At 38.2% G+C, this 21,207-nt stretch overlaps 1 protein-coding gene across 2 annotated transcripts in view; it reads right to left on the reverse strand.

Annotated features, from left to right (window-relative positions):
- Nucleotides 1-21,207, reverse strand: part of CDH8 (cadherin 8) — a 393,065-nt gene that overhangs the window by 39,486 nt on the left and 332,372 nt on the right. The window lies entirely within an intron of this gene.

Raw genomic sequence — 21,207 nt, forward strand, 5'->3', positions numbered from 1 at the left:
AATCCTAAGTCAATCTTCGGGAAAGAGTTACAGCATTTTACTCTTATAAGAAGCCAGTTAATATGGAAAATAATTTCTCTGGCATTTAACAGCTCATTAATTTTTAGACATTTGGAGCAACTGGTGCTTATTAGGGAAAAATAGTATTTTATTTTATTTTTTATTTTTAAATGGAAAATACTAAAAATATAACGAGAAATGAATCAGGTCTCAAGTCTCCAAATAGATGTTATATGTAGATTTTCTAATTATTGAACATTTTACTTTTAAATGCACATTTTTTTTTTGACAGGCAGAGTGGACAGTGAGAGAGAGAGAGAGAGAGAGAGAGAGAAAGGTCTTCCTTTTGCCGTTGGTTCACTCTCCAATGGCCGCCACGGCTGGCGCTCTGCGGCCGGTGCACCACGCTGATCCAAAAGCAGGAGCCAGGTGCTTCTCCTGGTCTCCCATGGGATGCAGGGCCCAAGCACTTGGGCCATCCTCCACTGCACTCCCTGGCCATAGCAGAGAGCTGACCTGGAAGAGGGGCAACTGGGACAGAATCCGGCACCCCGACCAGGACTAGAAGCCTGGGTGCCGGCGCCGCAGGCGGAGGATTAGCCTGTTGAGCCCTGGCGTCGACCTTAAATGCATATTTGCAAGATCTCAATATCGGAGGTGTTGTAGGGTATGAAAGTGATACTTAAAAGCTTGTGCTGTTTTATTTCCAGTTGTCTACAACTGAATATTTTTCAGATTTTTAAAGTTATGACTACTTCTTACAGTATCTGCAATTTAATTATCCAATTCATTATATTCATTGTGTTTTTCTTCAATTACTTTCTTACTTCCTCATCAGCCCTAATTATTTAAAGGCAAAGTAATTTAAAGAAACACACATGTATTTTGGCCAACATTTGTTTTACTGTAAATGCCTGTTCTTGTCCAAGAAGCCGGTAGGGCCTTTGTAATGATCTTGCTTGACTTTTGGAGCAGGGATTGTTCAACCATGTGCAGGCTAAAATGAGTGGTTTGCTAGTGAAAATTAAAAGTGAAAGTAAGTGGTGGATTTTCACATTCTCAGTAATAATTAGTTGTGCATTAAATTATTCCAATTATATGGACAGAAAGTAACTACATTAACAGAGAATCTAAATAAAATATACTGCAACAATTTTGGATAAAATGTATGATATCTGGGACTTGCTTCAAAGAAATCCAAGTGGGGGAGATTGGTGAGTAAATAAATGAAATAAGCTTGGGAATGAGTTTGGAATTGTTGACATTTGAAATCTGAGTATGATGTGGATTTCAATAAAATGTTTTACCTATTTTTATAAACTCAATATTTTACATAGTGAAAAGTTATAAATGACATTTTTCCAATTATATCTTTCTTGCTAGCTTTGTAGAATTCCCAAGATGTTATACCTTCTTGAATATCTATTCCCTCCACTAAAGAATAGAATAGAGTCTGGCACTGTGGCATAGTATGTTAAGACTCTGCCTACGGTGCTGGCATCACATATGGATGCTGGTTCTTTTCTCTGCTGCTCTTCTTCCTATCAGCTCTCTGCTATGGCCTGGGAAAGCAGTAGAAGATGGCCCAAGTCCTTGGGCCCCTGCACCCACGTGGGAGATCCGGATGAAGCTCCTGGCTCCTGGCTTCGGATCGGCGCAGCTCTGGCAGTTGCGGCCAGTTGGGGAGTGAACCATCAGATGAAGGACCTCTCTCTCTCTCTCTCTCTCTACCTCTCCTCTCTCTGTGTAACTCTGACTTTCAAATAAATAAAATAAATCTGTAAAAAATGTATTTATTTGTTTGAAAGGAAGAGATACAGAGTGAGGAGTAGAGGGAGGGAGGGAAGGTGGGAGAGAGAGAGAGAGACAGAGAGAGAGAGAAATCTTCCATTCACTGGCCAGTTCACTCCCCAAATGGCTAAAATGGCCTGGGCTGGGCCAGGCTGAAGCCAAGAGCCAAAAGCCTCTTTCAGATCTCCCACATGGTTGCAGTGGTCCAAGTACTTGGGCTATCTTCCACTTATTTTCCAGGCGCATTTAGCTGGATCAGAAGTGGAGCATCCAGAACTTGAACCGTTGCCCATATGGGATGGGACATTGACATTGCAGGCGGAAGCTTAATCTTCTACACCACAGTGCTGGCCCCCAGATTTATTTATTTGTGTATTTGATGTGCAGAGCGACAGAGAGGGAGAATCAGAGACAGAGAGAGAGAGAGAGACAGAGAGATATCCTTTTCCATTGGTTCATTCCCCCAATGGTTGCAGTAACCAAGTTTCCACTAGGCTGAAGCCAAGAGCCAAGAATGCCATTCTGATCTCCCATGTGAGTAGCAGGGACCCAAAAAACTTGGGCAATATTCTTCTTTCTTCACAGGTACATTGGCAGGAAGCTGGATGAGAAGCAGAGCAGCTGGGGCTCAGTATAGCAAGCTGCAGCTCAACCTGCTGTGACAGAACATCAGACCCTGGATATCACTGATTTGGTTATGCACTGTATTCCCTAATATCTTTATAAGGCTCATAGTCACAAATTTCTGGTTGTCCTCCCAGTAAGGGTCCTAGAAATAGAAAATTTCTAAAACTCACTTGAGCACCTTGTTTCTCAGCTGCATTTTCTCAATGAAAGGAGTTATTTCAATCAACTACAAAGAAGGCTAGGGCCTATGTTTCATATATTTACAAGAGACAATACAACACAGAACAAAGAAATCTTTCAGAACCCATTCCCTTCAACATTAGCTCCCTTCATGTTCAGAAGAAATAACTCCTGTCATTATAATATTGTTTTAATTTTTCTTGAACTTTTCAACAAATACTTGAGATTTTGTAGCTATATGCACAAGTGATGGTTATATGAGACTAGCAATGATACCTTCTTTAAACTTTTGTGGTCAATTATTTATACATTCTTATATTTCTGGTGCTAGAAGATTAGGCTATGAAATAGAACCAAAGCCTATAAGCAAATGATTATTGTAATGTGATGCTAAAATATAAATAAATCACTATGTTGCTAAATCCTGAGTTATTCACGCTCATCTACTTATTCACTAGGTATTCATTGAGAAATTCTGTGAACTAGGCATCATAGATATAGCAAGAAAACAAAGGTATAGATATTTTCAAGTTTATAATCCAATGGGAGACACAGTTAAACAGCAGCCATAAAAACAGTAGAAATTACAGGAATATTTTCTCAATTATAATTGTTGCAGGTAGTATGTGGGAATTTCAAGTTGCATCGTATGTCTATACCAAGGTCAACCTGGCTGTACACAACGCTGGGTCCACTTCTGACCACAAGCATTTGCTTTCCTGACCTTCCAATGTTCTGGAGCAGATGCTGACTTACAGCCCCTGAATCATCTGGTTTGACTGGATAAAGCTAATGAAAAGTAGTGGCTGGAGCCTAGAGTGTTGGAGAAAGAGAGACTCCAAAAGGTGACTTCAAGTTATGAGTCTCCCTTGCTCTTCATTCTGGGTAGCATTTTTGGCAGTAACTGAATAAACTTAACAGCTTCAGCTCCCCTTCCTTTCATTTGGTCTCTTACGATTTTAATTTTTCCAGTGAACCCCAGGCCCTAGGCTCAAATTAATTCTGCCTATTCCCTTTATCCTCTGCTTAGGGGAGACAGTGGTTTCCTATTGCCAGTATTTATTATTACCTTAATTTTAATTGACACACAAATATATGCCTACTTATGGCATACCAAGTGATGTTTCAAGGCAAATACTCACCTGTATTGTGTAATGTTTCCTGTTACTAATTTTAAGGTTGCCTCTCTGTCTCCTGTTGAGCATCTCTGCATCTCATATCATCTTTGTAATCTTATGTTACATGAAATTTCTAATTATAAAAACTTCATGTGGTTTTTCTTTTCTTGGTAAGCCTTTTGGTAGGAATGTTTTGAGTTGAGAAGAGAGAAAATTTGGAAAGAAAGGCTTTGTTATCTCTAAAGGCCCCTGTTCACAAAAAAAAAAAAAAAGAAAGAAAAAAAAAAAAAGAAAGAAAAACTAAAACATATAACTTCCAGCTTCTTTGGCTTGAATAGCAAAAGAGAAAGGTTTATGTAAGAGATTGGCCAAAGGAATCTCACTGACGGTGAACACTGCAATTCAGAAAATTAATACATAGGAGAAGAATAGAATAAAATCATGCTCAGTGAAGGCCTGATTTGAAAGGATACACTTGAGAAGATTCAAGGAACATAAGTGAGTCAGCAGTTTAGATTTCTGGTGGCAGGGGTAACATGTGAGAGTTTGTTGAGAGGCGGAATAGCACATTCAAAAATGCGGAGAGGGGATGCCCATGAGGAATTCTTTAGTTTGTATGGTTTCTATAAGAAATGCCAGAATACTGAGAGTTCAGTTTCCTTTTCTATGAGTGGATATAACAGTGTTCTTTCTATTTTTTATGTGTTGAAATCCTTATTTAGGGGAGAATTAAGCCTTTGACTATAATGCATCTCAAAATATGTTAAGAAAAAAAGGAAAACTGAAAGAGGGGAAACAAAGTAACATTATACTCTTAGAATTGTATTATGAATTATTTTGAATCTGTTCTTTTTATATTAAAAAATATTTATCCTGCTAGATAATAGTAAAGATGACATGACATTAGGTACATGAAGTGCTTAAAGCAAAGAAGCCATGTACTAGTGATGCTAGTTTGTTACTATTATCATTGTCGTTATCACTATTGTCTGTTTTGTTTTCTCTTCCCTCAGTGCAACCCTCCCCAGTGGGAATGAGAGTTTGCCCTACCCCAATCATGCTTCTCTTGGAAGATGATCATTGGCTCTTAACGGCAGAATCAGTGATTCTTAATCAAAGCACAATTTGCCCTCTCACCTGAGAATCCAAACAACTTAATTAATTACAACTGTGTTCATTGCAGTTCAATAGTAAATTCTTTTTAGGGGAGGAGTCTTCGACTTAAATGTCTTTACAGCTGAAGAATCTCACAGGGAGGCAGTATTGAAGGTGTTTGTGTTTGTGAAATGAAAATTGAACATTCTAGTTCAGCCAGGTTGTCTACTTTGAGGAAATCAAATAAAAGTAAAGTTGTCAGTCTTCAGTTTTGCATAAGTGATGCAAAATGTCTTGTCATGTTGAGATATTTCTGTGTCAGTGAATCTGATTTCTTAAAAGTATGACATACATATATACACATACAGATATATCCATAGAAATAAATCTGAATGTTTAAACAATTATTCAACTAATCATCATCCAACTAGAAATGCTGCCTTTATACTTATCCCATTTTCTGACAGCAGGATTTATTTTTGCCTAAATTACTCATTTTTCAATTTCTTAATTTCCCAGACTGGATAAGGCACTGACTGTTCCCAGTACTGATAGCCTCAACTGTCCATTTGATTTTGCCAGTGAAAATAAAGCCAAAGAGATATTGGAAATTGACTTTCTCATTCCAAAGTTCTTATTTAAAAAATCAGCAGTTGGTTTATGTTCAAGTATTACTTTTTAAGTGCTCCTCATCTGGTTCTTTTAATTCTGGTACACTCTCTTTCATTTGTTCAGATCACTAGATATTCCTGCTGTGTAACCTTCCACCTACCTACCTCAGGTCTGCCACTGTTTTCAATTGGCTTTTAAGCTCTCTGCAGAAAGATCAAATCATTAATGTATTAAAGATGTTGCAGTAAAATTGTTATCTATGCTGGAAATGCTACTTGAGTAAAGAAAAGGAGAGATTTTTAATTGGAAGTCTTGCAGCTGGAAACCATGACAGGACAGGAGATTGTGTTTATTTATCAGAGGGCACGCATTTTATGTTAGGCAGCATGTGTTTGGAAATTAGGACATTTCTGTATGTTTTATGTGTCCTTTTGAAGTTTGAAAGCAGAAGCTATACTTAACTAAATGCTTTATGAAACAATAGGGCATAAAGAGATTTTTAAATAGTGAACAGGCATTTCTGAAGAGGATCAAAATGGTGGTTTTAAGATTTATTTTATTTACTTGAAAGGCAGAGTTACAGAGAGAGAGAGAGAGAGAGAGAGAGAGAGAGAGAGAGAGAGAGAGAAATCATCCATAAACTGATTGACGCTACAAAGAGCCACAACAGCCAGGGCCAACCAGGAGCCAGAAGCCAGGAGCTTCATTCGGGTCTCCCACATGGGTGCAGGGACCCAAGGACTTGGAGTATCCTCCCCTGCCTCCCCAGGCACATTAGTAAGGAGCAGGATGGGAAATAGAGCATCCAGGACTCAAACTGGCACCCATATCGGATGCCAGCAATGTAGTCAGTGGCTTAATCAATTAGGCCACAATGCTGGCCCCCAAAATGGTGGGTTATATAAAAGGTCCTATAGACCAACTAATGACTTGTTTTGATCATGTAACTATTGGAAAGTTGCGTCATTTTTCCCACCAAGAACTGTAAACTTTAAAATAATGCTGATACCTTACTTAAAAGTTGTCATGTCAAATGAGACATTTGAATAGGATGCCTGCATTTTAATAGATTAGTTTTAGTTTATAAAAATCAATTTCTTACTTAGGGTGTACTGTACAATTGTAGATTTTCTCCAATAATCATCACCATGCCCACTTTACAGATCAAGAAACTGAGGCTCCAATAGTCTAGGCAATTTTCTGTAATTCATTCCATTCTTTAGTAACCACACTGATTGCCAGTGCTTCTCTATGCCCCCGGTGTTTTCTTATAAAGTTGAACGACGTCATGATGGTCTCAATGATTTCCATGAAGGGGATCCTTATAATTAATTTTTTAAATTTAAACCTCATATACAAAAATTTTGCACTTAATTAGTCCTCTAGCCAAACTTCTTGCTAGGAACTGTTATCCTAATCTAATACTATCAAGAAGCATCTAAGCCTTGGGTGATTACTGACGCCATAAATAAGAGTGTCGATTGTTAAATCAACAACAGGAGTCACTGTGCACTTACTCCCATGTAGGATCTCTGTCCTTATGTGTTTTACTATGTGAATTAACGGTATAACTAGTACTCAAACAGTACTTTATACTTTGTGTTTCTGTGTGGGTGCAAACTGTTGAAATCTTTACTTAATATATACTAAATTGATTTTCTGTATATAAAGATAATTGAAAGTGAATCTTGATGTGAATGGGATGGGAGAGGGAGCAGGAGATGGGATGGTTGCAGTTGGGAGGGAGGTTATGGGGGTAAATCTGCTATAATTCAAAAGTTGTGCTTCGGAAATTTATAGTTATTAAATAAAAGTTAAAAAAAGAAACTGCTTTTGATTCTGTATTCTGGAGTCAAACTGCTTGATTTTCAATCTGACTTCCCATTGATTAACTATGAGCCTTAGGCAAGTTGCATCACCTTTATGAACTTCAGGTTTATCATCTGTGAAATGGAGAAAAAGGTAGCTGTAGCCTAAGTGAACTCTAATGATTTATATTGAAAGTGTGCAATGTATAAACTAAAATTTTATTAAGCATCACTTTATTTAGCTACTATCATATCCACGTATATCATGCATTATTTCTATTGGTTCTCACTACTTAACGTTAAGGAAAATTATCTGTCTCCTTTGGCAAATGAGAATATTCACAGTGAAAGAAGTGAAATAACTATTCCTACACAATGGTAGAGGAGACATCTCCCTCATCTCTCTCTCTCCCCGGAATCCATGTTCCAAACTCTTTAAAGTGCCTCTTCCTAGAAGGAACTTCCAAAGTGTGCTGGACCAGCAGAGGAAGGTGCAAGGCGGAAACGTTTATTTCTTTCATTATGTCACGTGCCAGTGTTACCTCCATCCTTGCAATCTCCCTCCCAGAGCAGCTCCTTTCTATTTGTTATTTTAGGTCTGATGCAAACCAAGGATGTAATCATATAGGCTATTTTCCTTGAACATTCTAAAGAAAGACCCCAGCATTGTTTACCTATGAATATAGGAGCTCCAGACGTGCACAGTGGTAATTCTCCTTGTGCCATTATCTGCAAGACCCAGATTTGCCTGCAAAAGCAATGCATTTTCAAAGGTGTCGCAGAAGGAAGGGTTTTTTGCTTTGCTTATGAATGCTTTCTTTTTTCACGTTATTGGAGAGCTATTGAGCAGTTGGAAGGAAGGAAATGCACTTACTCTCTGAGATAACCCCACGTGTAGAACACCTGAGGTCTGAGGGTAACTGCCAGTAACCTCACATGGTTTGAGTTTCTGCAGAATTATCCCACTGAGATGACAGTGCGAGTATGGATATTTAACCAGCATGGAGTCCTTCCACTCTCTCTCTGGTTACAGAATGCTCTATACTGAGAGATCTGTTTAATTGACAAGAAAAATGCAACCCATTTAAAGAATGTTCTTCTTCTTGCCTGCCTTTAGTAGAGAGGGCACCTTCAACATAATTCTAACAGTCTTTAGCTTCTTAAAAGTTATGTTTCAAAGGCATAAGAACTCCTAAACCCATTTTATGTTCATGCTTGTTCAATCAAAGTCCAGTTGTAGGCTTGGGGGATAAGGATTGATTGTGTAAGGGATTACCTTCTGTATGCTTATGTTTGCTTTGAATTCCAAGTATCACCCACGTCTTTTACTACAAGTCACACATTTTAATTGTCTGTGATTTGTAATAGCTCAAAGTATAACACCAAAGAGGTTAGAAACATAATGTGGGTGCACAGAGAGCTTCATTGAAACATAGACTTCTACCTTGTTCCAAACTTCATTTGATAGTTTGAAAAACTGATGTCCTCTCTGTTACACAAAACGAGATACTACAATGAAATACGAAGGGCTTTAGAATCAAAATGACTGATTTTTAAATCTTAGCTCTCCTGAGATCTTGGGAAAATTCCATCACATTCCTGAAGTCTCTGTATGTAAAATGGAATGATAATCCATCCTTTTTAACATGGTCATAAAGCTACAATGAAATGTTATCTGAAATACCTCGTACATAGAAAATCAATTACTGTTACCCAAACTCTACCCTAAACCACATTTCTTTTCTCAAAGTCATCCATTCACATCCATACAAACATAGACTGTGAGGGACTGGCACTGTGGTGCAGTGGGTTAAAGCCCCTGCCTGCAGCACCCCATATGGGCACCAGGTCAAGTCCCTGCTGCTCCACTTCGGATCCACTTCCCTGTTAATGTGTCTGGGATAGCAGCAGCAGATGGCCCAAGTCTGTGGATCCCTGCACCCATGTGGGAGACCTGGAAAAAGCTCCTGGCTCCTGGATTCAGATGAGCTCAACTCCAGCTGTTGCAGCCATTTGGGGAGTGAACCAGTGGATGGAAGACCTGTGTGTGTGTGTGTGTGTGTGTATCTCTGTGTAACTCTATCTTTGAAACAAATAAACTATCTTTAAAAATAAAAAAAAAAGACTGAGTCTTTGCTCTATCACTTACTTCTCAGTCATTAGCTTCATGACTTAAGGGAAATTCTGTGACCTCAGTTTTACCAAGCCTAAAATTCTTCAGTTCTAAAATGAGGAAAACAGGGGCCGGTGCTGTGGCTCACTTGGTTAATCCTCCACCTTCGGCGCCGATATCCCATGTGGGCACCGGGTTCTAGTCCTGGTTGCTCTTCTTCCAGTCCAGCTCTCTGCTGTGACCCGGGAAGGCAGTGGAGGATGGCCCAAGTGCTTGGGCCCCTGCATCCTCATGGGAGACCAAAAGGAAGTACCTGGCTCCTGGCTTCGGATTGGCGCAGTGCCGGCCGTAGTGGCCATCTGGGGGGTGAACCAACGGAAAAAGGAAGACCTTTCTCTCTGTCTCTCTCTCTCACTGTCTAACTCTGCCTGTCAAATAAATTAAATAAATAAATAAATAAATAAATAAATAAATAAAATGAGGAAAACAATGTTTCCTCATGGGTCTTTGCCAGAAAAGAAATGAGGCAGAGAAAGTGAAACCATTGCTTTATAACCAAGGTGCAGTACTTAACTATGCATTTATTGTGGTGGCTAAATCTATTTGGTTACTAAAATAATAGCCAAATATGATATGAGAAAACATTTACTGAATCTGAAGATTTCTTGCAAACATAAACTGCAATATTATGAAGAGGACTTTATTAATATGCATATGTTCAGATGAGGTCTAAGTTTCGGAAAGTTTAACTAGCTTTCCCAAGGTCAAATCATTAATGAATGTACTGCTGAGATATAGCAGTCTGACCATATTCTAAAATCATTTGCTTTAGAATGCCTTGCCTTTCCTCCTCCTCCTCCTTGCTCTTCTTCTTCTATTTGAAAGGACGGGTGACAGAGAGAGGGAGTGACAGAGAGCAAGAGAAATGTATTCCCTGGTTCACTCCACAAATAGCCACAATAGGTAGGTCTGGGCCAGGCAAAAGCCAGGAGCCAGGAACTTCATCCTGGTGACCCACTTCAGTTGCATGGGCCCAGGTATTTGGCCTATCTTCAGCTGCATTCTCAGGTGCATTAGCAGGAAGCTAGATTGGAAGAAGAGTAATCAGGACTTGAACCAGCACTCCAATATGGGACGCTGGTGTAGTAAGCTGTGGCTTAATCCACAGTGACCAATATGGGCTTCCCATTTCTAACATCATGAGTTATACTATGATCGTGTAAGTCTATATTTTAACATCATTCCATAAAAATTTATACACTTCAGGATATATAGGCAAAGAAGTACGTTGGACATATATTGAATAGGAATAAATCTTATGGGATTTATATGGTATTTTAGCAATGCAATATCCATATTTTAAAGATGATCAAAACTCTAGATTGAATAAGGCCTCTGAAGTTCCTTTCTAACTCTTTGGGGAATTATTAGAAGGAGACATAAAGATCAACTCTAAACGTTAATAATGCTTACAACTTGCCTGAATGTTGGATGTGGTTATTGATCCCTGTTCCAATTTCATTACTACCAGCTTTCTGAAACCTTGGAATAACTTGGCACGATGGTGGAAAATTATAAGCCCTCTTGCTAAATGGGTTTTCTTACACATAGTAATCCTAAAATGGTCTTTTCTATCTATATAAACTCTTTATTTCACAAGAGGAAAAATGTGGCTTGAAAGAACAAAATTTTCATTAATATGCATGATAAGATCTTCAGAGTTTGGCCAGTATTTACAGGAATGGGGACTGTGAAATATTTATACTCCTTCAGTAAGCATACTCACCTTTACAGTTGCTATTGATTAAACATTTGAAATAAATCTCTCAGCTTTCTGGTCTTTTATTTGGCTTATTTTTAATTCTTGTGCCAAGTAACATGTTCATTAACAGAACCATATGTTGGCTCTGAAATCATTTTCCAATCTGAGAAAATGCAGAGATAGACTGACTATCTCTATGTAATTCATAACTGGAATTTCTGGATTTTCTTTCTAACAAGGATAGTCTGTCATACGTGGGTGTCCTCTCCTTCAAGACTGATTGTAGTACACAAAGTCATTGTAACAATTACCTCTATTTTTATTTTGCAGTCTCAACATTGCAATTACTCAAAATCTCCCTTGGGTCTCTCTTCTACCTCATTTTTAGACATTACTGCCAACCTGACCCTCATTTCATGGTCTACTAGTACCAATGTGTTCCCTTTATATGTTTGGCTGTATAAATGTTCTCTTTGTCTTGAATGAAGTCTATTTTCCCTTACCTGAGTAAATCATGCATCTCTGTTAGCCACACTTTGAAAATCAGCTCCCAGAGTTAAGTATCAGAACTCCTTTTATGTGTTCTATTATTATCCCACTCATTGTCTTAGTTGTCAGTTCTCTACCCTAAGGCCTCTAATAGACCTAAGGACCTCAAAATCATTTTTAAATGCCTGGGACATTGCTAAATGCAAGTTCTCTATTTGCATTATCGAGCACAGTGGTTGGCATATATTTGCATTATGTTTCTACATAATCTTATTTTCTTTCCTAGTGTTTTTCTCTTGGATGGAGTATCCCTAAGTCTTTATTTCCTCAGCCTCATAATTTCTACAAGAGTCATGTCAGCTGTTGTCTCCTAGAAATCCTCATTGTCATTGGTTGTTCCAATCTTATTGAAATCCCTTTTTCTGTGGCTCTATTGTGCCTTCTGAAAATGCCACTTTTAGACAAGCAAACCAGTTATTGTAGGGTAGCTCAAGATCGCCAACATGAAATTAATCTATATTCCCCCATGTTGATCACAGTATCAATTACTGATAAGCCAAAGGAATCTAGTCATCTTTTGTTACAGGCATAGTAATGGATGAATAAAATGAAAAAAAAATAGATAAAAGACAGCATCCATAGTATTGTATTTCTCTTTAATTTAAAATATGCTGAACAATAGTGATAATGGATAGTTTTTATGCATTTAACCATCAATCAATATTTCTTGGTCACCTTGATCAACTTTTTTTATCATCTTGCTAGGTATTGACAACTACTAGAATTGTTGCTATTTAGGTATTGATAAAGTATACAAGGGGAGTGCATTGTTATCCACATTAAAACTATTAATATGTAGAAAAATCAGTGATTATTTTAATCACAAGGAAGCAGACAAAGCCTAGATAGAGATTGGGCAACTATACAATTTATCATCCAAATACTTTGGGAATAAATTGGGTCACTATTAACAATTACAATCCTGGAATAATTGACATAAAGTTAGACTCATCTAGGCAATTTAGAGAGAAGAGACAATGTTTTATGACATGAATTTCAATGTGCTGCGGCCAAAATAATAACCAACTCTCTGAAGACTTTCCTATCAGAGATTTCCAAGTATCTGAGGTAGTTTGTGAACTTGATCAGGAGATTTTTCTTCTAATTATTTGTTCTTTGTATGCATCATTATTGCAATTTCATAGATTCTTTCCTACAAACTTATCTACATAAAAGTATGTCTACTATTGCAATTCTCCTGAATTTCTCCCTTCAGAGTATGGAAGTGGAACATATACACTCTTGATGCAACTGGAACTTTCTCACATATTGTCAGACCAAAAAAGAGGAATCAACTTGATAATCTTAATCATGAGAAATTAAAAATGGGCCCACAAAGACTTTTCTGGCCCTGTAAGAGTATAGAAAACTTTGCCAACCTCTAGCATAAGGTGAAGACCAAACCAAGATGTGAGCATTCTTTGCTTAGAATCTAAGATATAAGATGATACCCAACAGAGGGACATCATAGTATACTCCCATAAAGAAATGTTAGACATTCAGATGCTATTGTTTATTATTTATTATCATTTATTATTTATTACTATTATTATATGAGTTACGTATAAAGTAGCTTTATCTAGTGGCAAAGGACAGACCTGAGTTCCAAAGACAACCATAAATAAAAAATAAAGTGTAGTACAAGGAAGCAAAATCAAACCACCTCCAATTTGTAATGTTTCTGAAACTTTATGCTTCTGAGTTTTAGCGAAAGTATAATAGTATCAACTTCATATGGAGTATGTTGCACATCAGACATTTTTACACACAATATCTGTAATTCCAACAGTTAACAATACTAGGCATTCAATAAGTAATGGTTATTATTATGTATCGGGGACTCTGTGGCAAATGCTTTACATCATTATCATATTAAATCACTAAAATCACTTTCATAGTAAATATTATTAACCCAACCTCATGTAAAAAGCAACAGAATCACCTAAACACACGAAGCTAGTAAATGACAGAGAATGGATTCATATTTTAATCTATAATAATCTAAAACCTATGTTTTCTGTTTTTTACCACTGTCAATCTGCATTGTGATAGAGGGAAAGACTGACAGTTGTTTGGCAAATGCAAAAAAAAAAAAAATGCTGATGATGGGTTTGACTGCTTTGACTTCAGAACTATTTTTCTGGAAGTACAGTGGAATGTTACAGAGGTTGTCCACACTCCACAGAGAGTCTATTATGAGCAGTATGGATTCTATAAGATCTTTTCTTGCCATAATTAATATTATTAAGTAAATTTATTCCTGGAATGAGCCTTTTGCATTACCATTTTTTAAATTATGTCTTGGGCCATCACATTAGGGATGATGATGGGTTTTGGTCATATGGGGATGATAGAGTGATAGGCCTGAACATGGCCTCAGTTCCTGTCTGTCACCTATGTTTCATTCATAGACAACAATCTATGTGTTCTATCATGATTAGGAAGCATTTTTAAAACACATTTTCATAAAAGGATACTGCACTAGAAAAAATAAAATCCACACAAAATAGGACACCTCTGACTTATGTAAATTCCATAGTATAGACGGACATTGTGACAAATTTAGACTAAGACCCCAGTTCCCTTGATTCTTTTTCTCTTCATAGGATCTGATGTGAGGTTGTTAATAAAGTTTCCAATCAACTTTGATATGCAAAAATATTCTATTAATTGCCCCTATGCCCAAAAATTTTAGCTTAGTGTTTACCTAATCTATTGTCATGGCCTGTGTTGAAGACTGGGTAAATGAAATAAACCAGTTCTGGGTTCATCAAAGCTTTTACTTGGGTCACCTTCAAACAAGTCATGATCATATCTGGACTGATTTAAACAGTGACTTCTGAGATTAGAGGCATTGTGAAGGCACTGGACAGAAAAACCTGTGGGTGTGTCCTCTGTGTCACCAAGTGGTTGTCATTGAGCAGCATCCATGCCTTTACTCATTAGATGAAAGAAACACCCTACCCCTCTTCCAATTGTGACAACTCCAAACATTGCCAGTGTCTCCTGAATTGCAAAATCACCCTTAAGTGAGAATCAGGGGTCTGACTTACTGGCTACAATATTTATTTGATTAGCACTTAGCAATAGCTAGAAGAAAACTAGTCTCTCAGTCTAAGACAATATTACAGTAGTCTCAGAAAGGAAAAGCAGAATTTACATAAAGACTGATGCACTTTTAGAGTGTCTTTTTTTAAAATCTGATTTATGATAAACGAGTTATACAAGCACTGAAGTGTTTGTGGATGTTTCAAAATGACCTGCTTTTCATGAACATCAAATTTTTGATCTATCTGCAGAAAAAAAAATGGATTGATAGCTGCTATCAAGTTTGATAGCAGATTCTGGATATAAAAAAGTTTTCCTGCTGTAAAATTTTAGCTGCCTGTCACTTACATTATATTATGTCACATCTCACAATGACATATTGCGAGGTAATGCAATGGAAGTCACATAATAGACAACCGCAATTCATAACTTTCTGAGCAAGGGAGTCTTTATTTACTGAGAAGCTTCTCAAGGGAGAGGAGGAATCCCTCTGTTGAGGTCATTCACAGCACTGATGCTACTGGCCTATCTGTGACTTGTATCTTACTCTTTATTTTCCCAAGCTGACTTCCTTTTAAAACTGACCTTCCTCCATTTCTTCTGTTTGTGATGGGCCTGTCAATCAAATGGCTTCAGTGGAAAGTAGGGAATCACCCAGACTGACCTATCAGGGTCTCAGGGCTGCTGTTTGCTTTAAAGGAATCATCTGTGTGAATTAAAAGATGGATTCACCTTTGTGAAACTACAGCCTCAGGTTGTCAGAGGCTTGGCAGTGAAATGATGCCTTTCTGGAAATAAGACAAGTGACCTCGCAGGGATCAAAGCTTTGCAAGGAGATTATGGGCTGTTTTTCACTATTCACTCCTTCACAGGAGTGTAGGGAACAACTTACACAAGTGTACACAGCAGTCTTCGGAGTATTTCATCACCATAAATGCACAAAATGGTTCAGCTGGGTCACATGTTCACCTCCTTAGCCAACCCTGGACTTTGATCCAAGAATTGATTTAGAACCAGGAATAGAGAAGATTCTTCAGCCCTAGAACACCAAGTTGTGAAATCCATGCAGGCCACCCCTTCCAGGAACAATTTTTCCCACACTGTAGGTAGAATGTGCAGGGAAAGCAACCAACACAGAGAAAGACAGTAGAGGAATAGGAAAGAACACAAACATACAACATCTTAGGGGCCCCTGGATCTGATCATTACACAAGCCACTTAAACTATTTTTTTTTTTTTTTGGTAATTCATGCCCAATTTCTCTTTTTAAACCAAAAAAACTTAACAGAGGGTTTCTTCCAATGGAGCGCAAGTTTTGATAAATGCAGTTACTTTCTCAATCTACTTTTCTCTAAGAAAAACAACAACAAAAAAACTTTTCTGTGCAGTTCCATTAAATATATTCACTCCTCGGGGCTGGCGCTATGGCGTAGCAGGAAAAGCCACCGTCTGCAGTGCCGGCATCCCATATGGGTGCCAGTTCAAGACCCAGCTGCTCCACTTCCAATCCAGCTCTCTGCTATTTAATATTTTAATCCTTTCAATAAATTTCTATATACAAGCCTCAAGGTTGGAATATAAAGTAAATTGCAGAGAACTAAAAAGTACATTTGTTAGCAAAAAGTTAGACTCTCTAAGACTCACATGATGAAGACAACCCAGAATGGAATCTGGGGTTCTTACAGTATTGATGGAATATAATGTGGTTTCTAAGCACAAATTCCACCTAAAGCTGTAAATCCATCAATGATTCTGATAATCCAGAACTTGACCTAAAACGATTTTAGCAGGGACAAGTTCACATGAACTCACACATGTGCCTATCACTCCCAAACAGCCAAGAACCACAAAGAAATGAATGCTTTTGGTGTGGACCAGGCTTAGAAACTTTCCAGAGATGAGAATTCCTCTGAAGGGGACTCTCTTCTCGTTGATGTCTTACTGTAGGGGCTGGTGCTGTGGTGCAGCGGGTTAACGCCCTGGCCCGAAGTGCCGGCATCCCATATGGGCACTGGTTCTAGTCCCGGCTGCTCCGCTTCCTATCCAGCTCTCTGCTATGGCCTGAGATAGCAGTAGAAGATGGCCAAGTCCTTGGGCCCTTGCACCCATGTGGGAGACCCGGAAGTTCCTGACTCCTGGCTTTGGATCAGCCCAGCTCTGGCCATTGCGGCCATCTGGGGAGTGAACCAGTCAATGGAAGACATTTCTCTCTCTCTCTCTCTCTCTCTCTCTCTCTGCCTCTCCTTCTCTGTGTAACTCTGACTTTCAAATAAATAAATAAATAAATAAATCTTTAAAAAAAGATGTATTCACTCCTCTAACAGTTCCTAATATTCATCAATCACAGACACTATCTATTGATCTTCTCTTTGACTACATGTATACTTATTTGGTTTTGTTTGTTTATTTTTATTCTTCACCATGCTGTAAATTATGCCTGGATCTTAACAGTATATTAAGACTGAGAGAGCAAGAGTTTATCAAATATCAGCTAGCAATAGTCTATCAAAGATTAGCTAGCAAGTGACAGTTACCAAGAACCCAACATGAAGGAATGGTGTTTTCACTGCGTGATTGGCCCTGTCATGGCTCACTTTCATCACTGCTGCCTCTGAGAATCTTTTTCTTATCAGAAGCTTGAGAAAGACAAGAACTGTATGGGATCATGGAAAATACAACCACAACTATGGCAGACCATGGCTTTCCTAGTAGCTCCAATTTTTCTATACACTGTAAGTTTGTTTTTCCTCTTGTCCCTCTAAGAAAACAAACTAATGTATTCCTTACATTAAGAGGCTCAGATTCACTATAATGGAATATCCTTGCTTCTGTAAGATCAGCATCTGATGAACCTAAAATAATAGAACTGGCAGGGACACATTGGGAACTTGCTCTACTTAATCTCCCCAACTAGGTTTTAGTCTTGGTTTCTTGGGTTACCCCAGATCTACTAGTAAAAGTTGTGACTCCCCTGACACCTCACTTTGCTCCTCTCATTTTTGTTCCTCTAAGGAACCTTGGACCACCGATGTAACTAAGCACCTTGGCTGGATGATGCTCTTAAAGTAGCAGTATCATAAGAACAAACATCTATGCTCCACATTTTGAGGGTTCTGCTTTACACTTTGAAAATCCCTGCTGCTCTATCATCCTTACTAATTTGAAGCTTCTTATACTCTTTGGATCAGCATACTGAGATTCACAGTGCCCCTCAGAGTAGGTATTGGATACCTACCTGGTTTAATCCCTTATACTTCATCCTTACCTGATCCTGTCTTTCTGTTTCTTCTTAGGTGGCCTCACCAAATTTGCTATTTGGTCATCCAGACTATGATACTAAAATCCTTGCTACTTTACTCCTGCTACCTGCTAAGTGCATGTTGCCTTGCGAGAAGGAACAGCCCTGATGAAAAAGTTCTCTGATGCTAAATCTCCATCTCTATATTCAAAAAAACAGAGCCAGAACGCACCCCAGTAATGCATATCCAGGTAACTCCTGCAGAGCCAAGTGTGGGTTTGAAATTCTCATTTTACAATTCTAACATTGGAAATTATGCTTTTAAGAGAAATGTACAATTTTTTGTTTATTACTCTTCAAGCATTTTAAAGAGATTATGTATATATTACCTTTTTTTTTTTGACAGGCAGAGTTAGACAGTGAGAGAGAGACAGACAGACAGAGAGAAAGGTCTTCTTTCTCTTGGCTCACCCCCAAAATGGCCGCCACGGCCCTGCACTGTGCCAATCTGAAGCCAGGAGCCAGGTGCTTCCTCCTGGTCTCCCATGTGGGTGCAGGGCCCAAGCACTCGGGCCATCCTCCACTGCCTTCCCGGGCCACAGCAGAGAACTGGCCTGGAAGAGGGGCAACCGGGACAGAATCCGGAGCCCCAACCGGGACTAGAACCCAGGATGCTGATGCCACAGGCAGAGGATTAGCCTAGTGAGCAGCAGTACCAGCCAAGATTGTGTAAATATTAAACATTTAGGTAAAGCAAAGGTACTTCAGAAAATGTGTATTATTACAAAACTGAATTTTCTTGAAATTTTTTATGCCAAAACAAACTTATTTTTAGATTTTTTTTTAAATTTATTTGAAAGGCAGAGCAACAGAGAGAGAGAGAGAGAGAGAGAGAGATGATATTCATTCACTTGTTGACTCCTCAAATGCCTGCAGCCAGGATTGGACCAAGTTAAAGCCAGGAGCAAGGAACTCCATCCAGGTATCCCATGTGGTGGCAGGGAATCAAATGCCTGAACCATCATCTGCTGCCTCCCAGGGTGTGCATTGGCAAGAATCTGGACCAGAAACATAGATGGGACCAGATCCCAGACATTCTGATAAGGTATGCGGGCCTCCTAAGCAGTAACTTAAGCTGACCCAAACTTATCTTTTAATGCTATTCTCCATTAACTTTTGAAAATGATAACTACCTTTGGAAATGTGCTTATTTCTAATTCCTACTTTTTTTCTTTTTCATGTTTTAATATCTTTGAAATTAGAATGATGGGAAATAGTGTATTTGTCTCCTTTTTTAGTGGGACATTATTTTTTCTCTCTGTTGAACATAAATTCATGGTTTATTCCATGAATGATATCTTAGGTTTGATGACATTAAAGTTTTAAATGTAACATTGAATTTTGGGCTTTGGATTAGAAAAAAGCAAAGATAATGGGTTGGCCTGATGTGGTTTCACATTCACAAATATTTCTCTAGATTACATTGACATATGAGTCCAATGACACAGCCAAATATGTAATATAGCATCCCTGGAGGAATATGGTGGAAAATAATACTAATGTAGGTCAGAACTCTTGTATTTCTGTAGTTTATATTTTGTATCAGTTAAATTTTACATCATATTACTAAAAAGTAGGTAAACACTGTGTGGAATCATAATGCTATGAAAGTTCAATTTCCAGTAAATAGTAAATATTTCTAAATTCTTTGTTTTTCCATTGAATTCATTTTAGACTTTTTTTAATTTTAAAGGATTATTGAACTATGTGACACTTTTATCCTAATGCATCGGGTATATTTGACTGACTATAGATGATAACTAAAGTAGGATATGTAGAATGAATAAAATATAATTTATTCAGATTAAATGGTGTTTTCTCTTGCAACATTTACAACACTATTCACTGGACATCTTCTGTCATATTTATTTCTGTGTGTTTTAATCATTTAGAAAAGACAGAAAGACCAAAAGGAACATCAATGCAGGACTGGTGACTTAATTTTGACGATTGATGTGCACTTCTTTTTCACCAAAGGTCAGATATAGGCCTTCCAGCCAACTTCTGGCAGGCAGATTTTCTCCAGTTTTGACAGGTTATATTTGGTGTGTCATTATTGTTTATGCTGCTGCTAGTATTTTTTGACCCAGATATTTTAAGTTTTTAATCAAGTAACACACATCACAGTTCGGGGTGATATGTTGACTGTCTTAATTTGACTTTTATTTCTCTGTATCCATATAATTTTCAACATCTGTATATCTCTATATTGATGAAATTTAGAGAAATATGTGAAAGGTGAAGTTAGGTCTATAAGCCCAAGACAAGTTTCATTATTGCCTTTCTAATCGTGGAAAATCAAATCAGGCTTTTTCTCTTAAAGACGCAATATCATTATAATTAATTGCAATGACCAAAATGAAAGTCAGATAAACATAGTCCAAAAGAATGCCTGACATATAGTAGATGATCACAAAGTATAGGTACAATAAATTGTTTGTATTCTAGGTTTTTTTCAATGTTAGCAGATTTTACCCCAACTATTAGTGTAAGTATCCTCTGCAATGCTGAGTTGATGGTTTCTAACTTTCTAAAATGTTCAGAAAGGACTCACATCTTATTAGAGCTATAAAATAAAATATGAACAGCTTTGTTAAGCAAATGTTTTAAGATGAACCTGCAGGGCTGCCACTATGGAGTAGTGGGGTAAAGCCACTGCCTGCAGTACCAGCGTCCGATATGGGTAGTGGTTCAAGCCTTGGCTGCTTCATTTCCAATTCATGTCAATGCACCTGAGAGGGTAGCAGAGGATGACCCAAGTGCTTGGGCCCCTGCACCCAGATGGGAGACCTGGATGAAGCTCCTGGCTCCGGGAGTAAGCAAGGAGATGGAAGATCTCTCTTTCTCTCTCTGTAACTCTGCCTTTCAAGTAAATAAATACATTTTTTAAAAAATTGGTTACAATTCCTACATTTCATCAGAGTATCTGGGTTTGACCCCTGGCTCTGCTTCTGATTCCACCTTTCTGCTAACACAGATCCTGGGAGGCAGCAGGTGATCACTCAAGTAGTTGGAACCCTACCACCCACATGGGAGATCTGGATTGAATTCCTGGCTCCTGGCTTTGGCTTGGCTGGCCAATCTCTGGCTCTTGAAGACACTTGGGGAGTGAACCAGATCTCTCTCTGTTGTTCCATCAGTCTTCTTCTCTGTTGCTTTCTGCCTCTCTGACTCTCAAACTAAAAAAAAAAAAAAAAATGCAAAAA

The sequence above is a fragment of the Lepus europaeus genome, chromosome 19 (assembly GCF_033115175.1).
Source record: "Lepus europaeus isolate LE1 chromosome 19, mLepTim1.pri, whole genome shotgun sequence".
Lineage (NCBI taxonomy): Eukaryota > Metazoa > Chordata > Mammalia > Lagomorpha > Leporidae > Lepus > Lepus europaeus.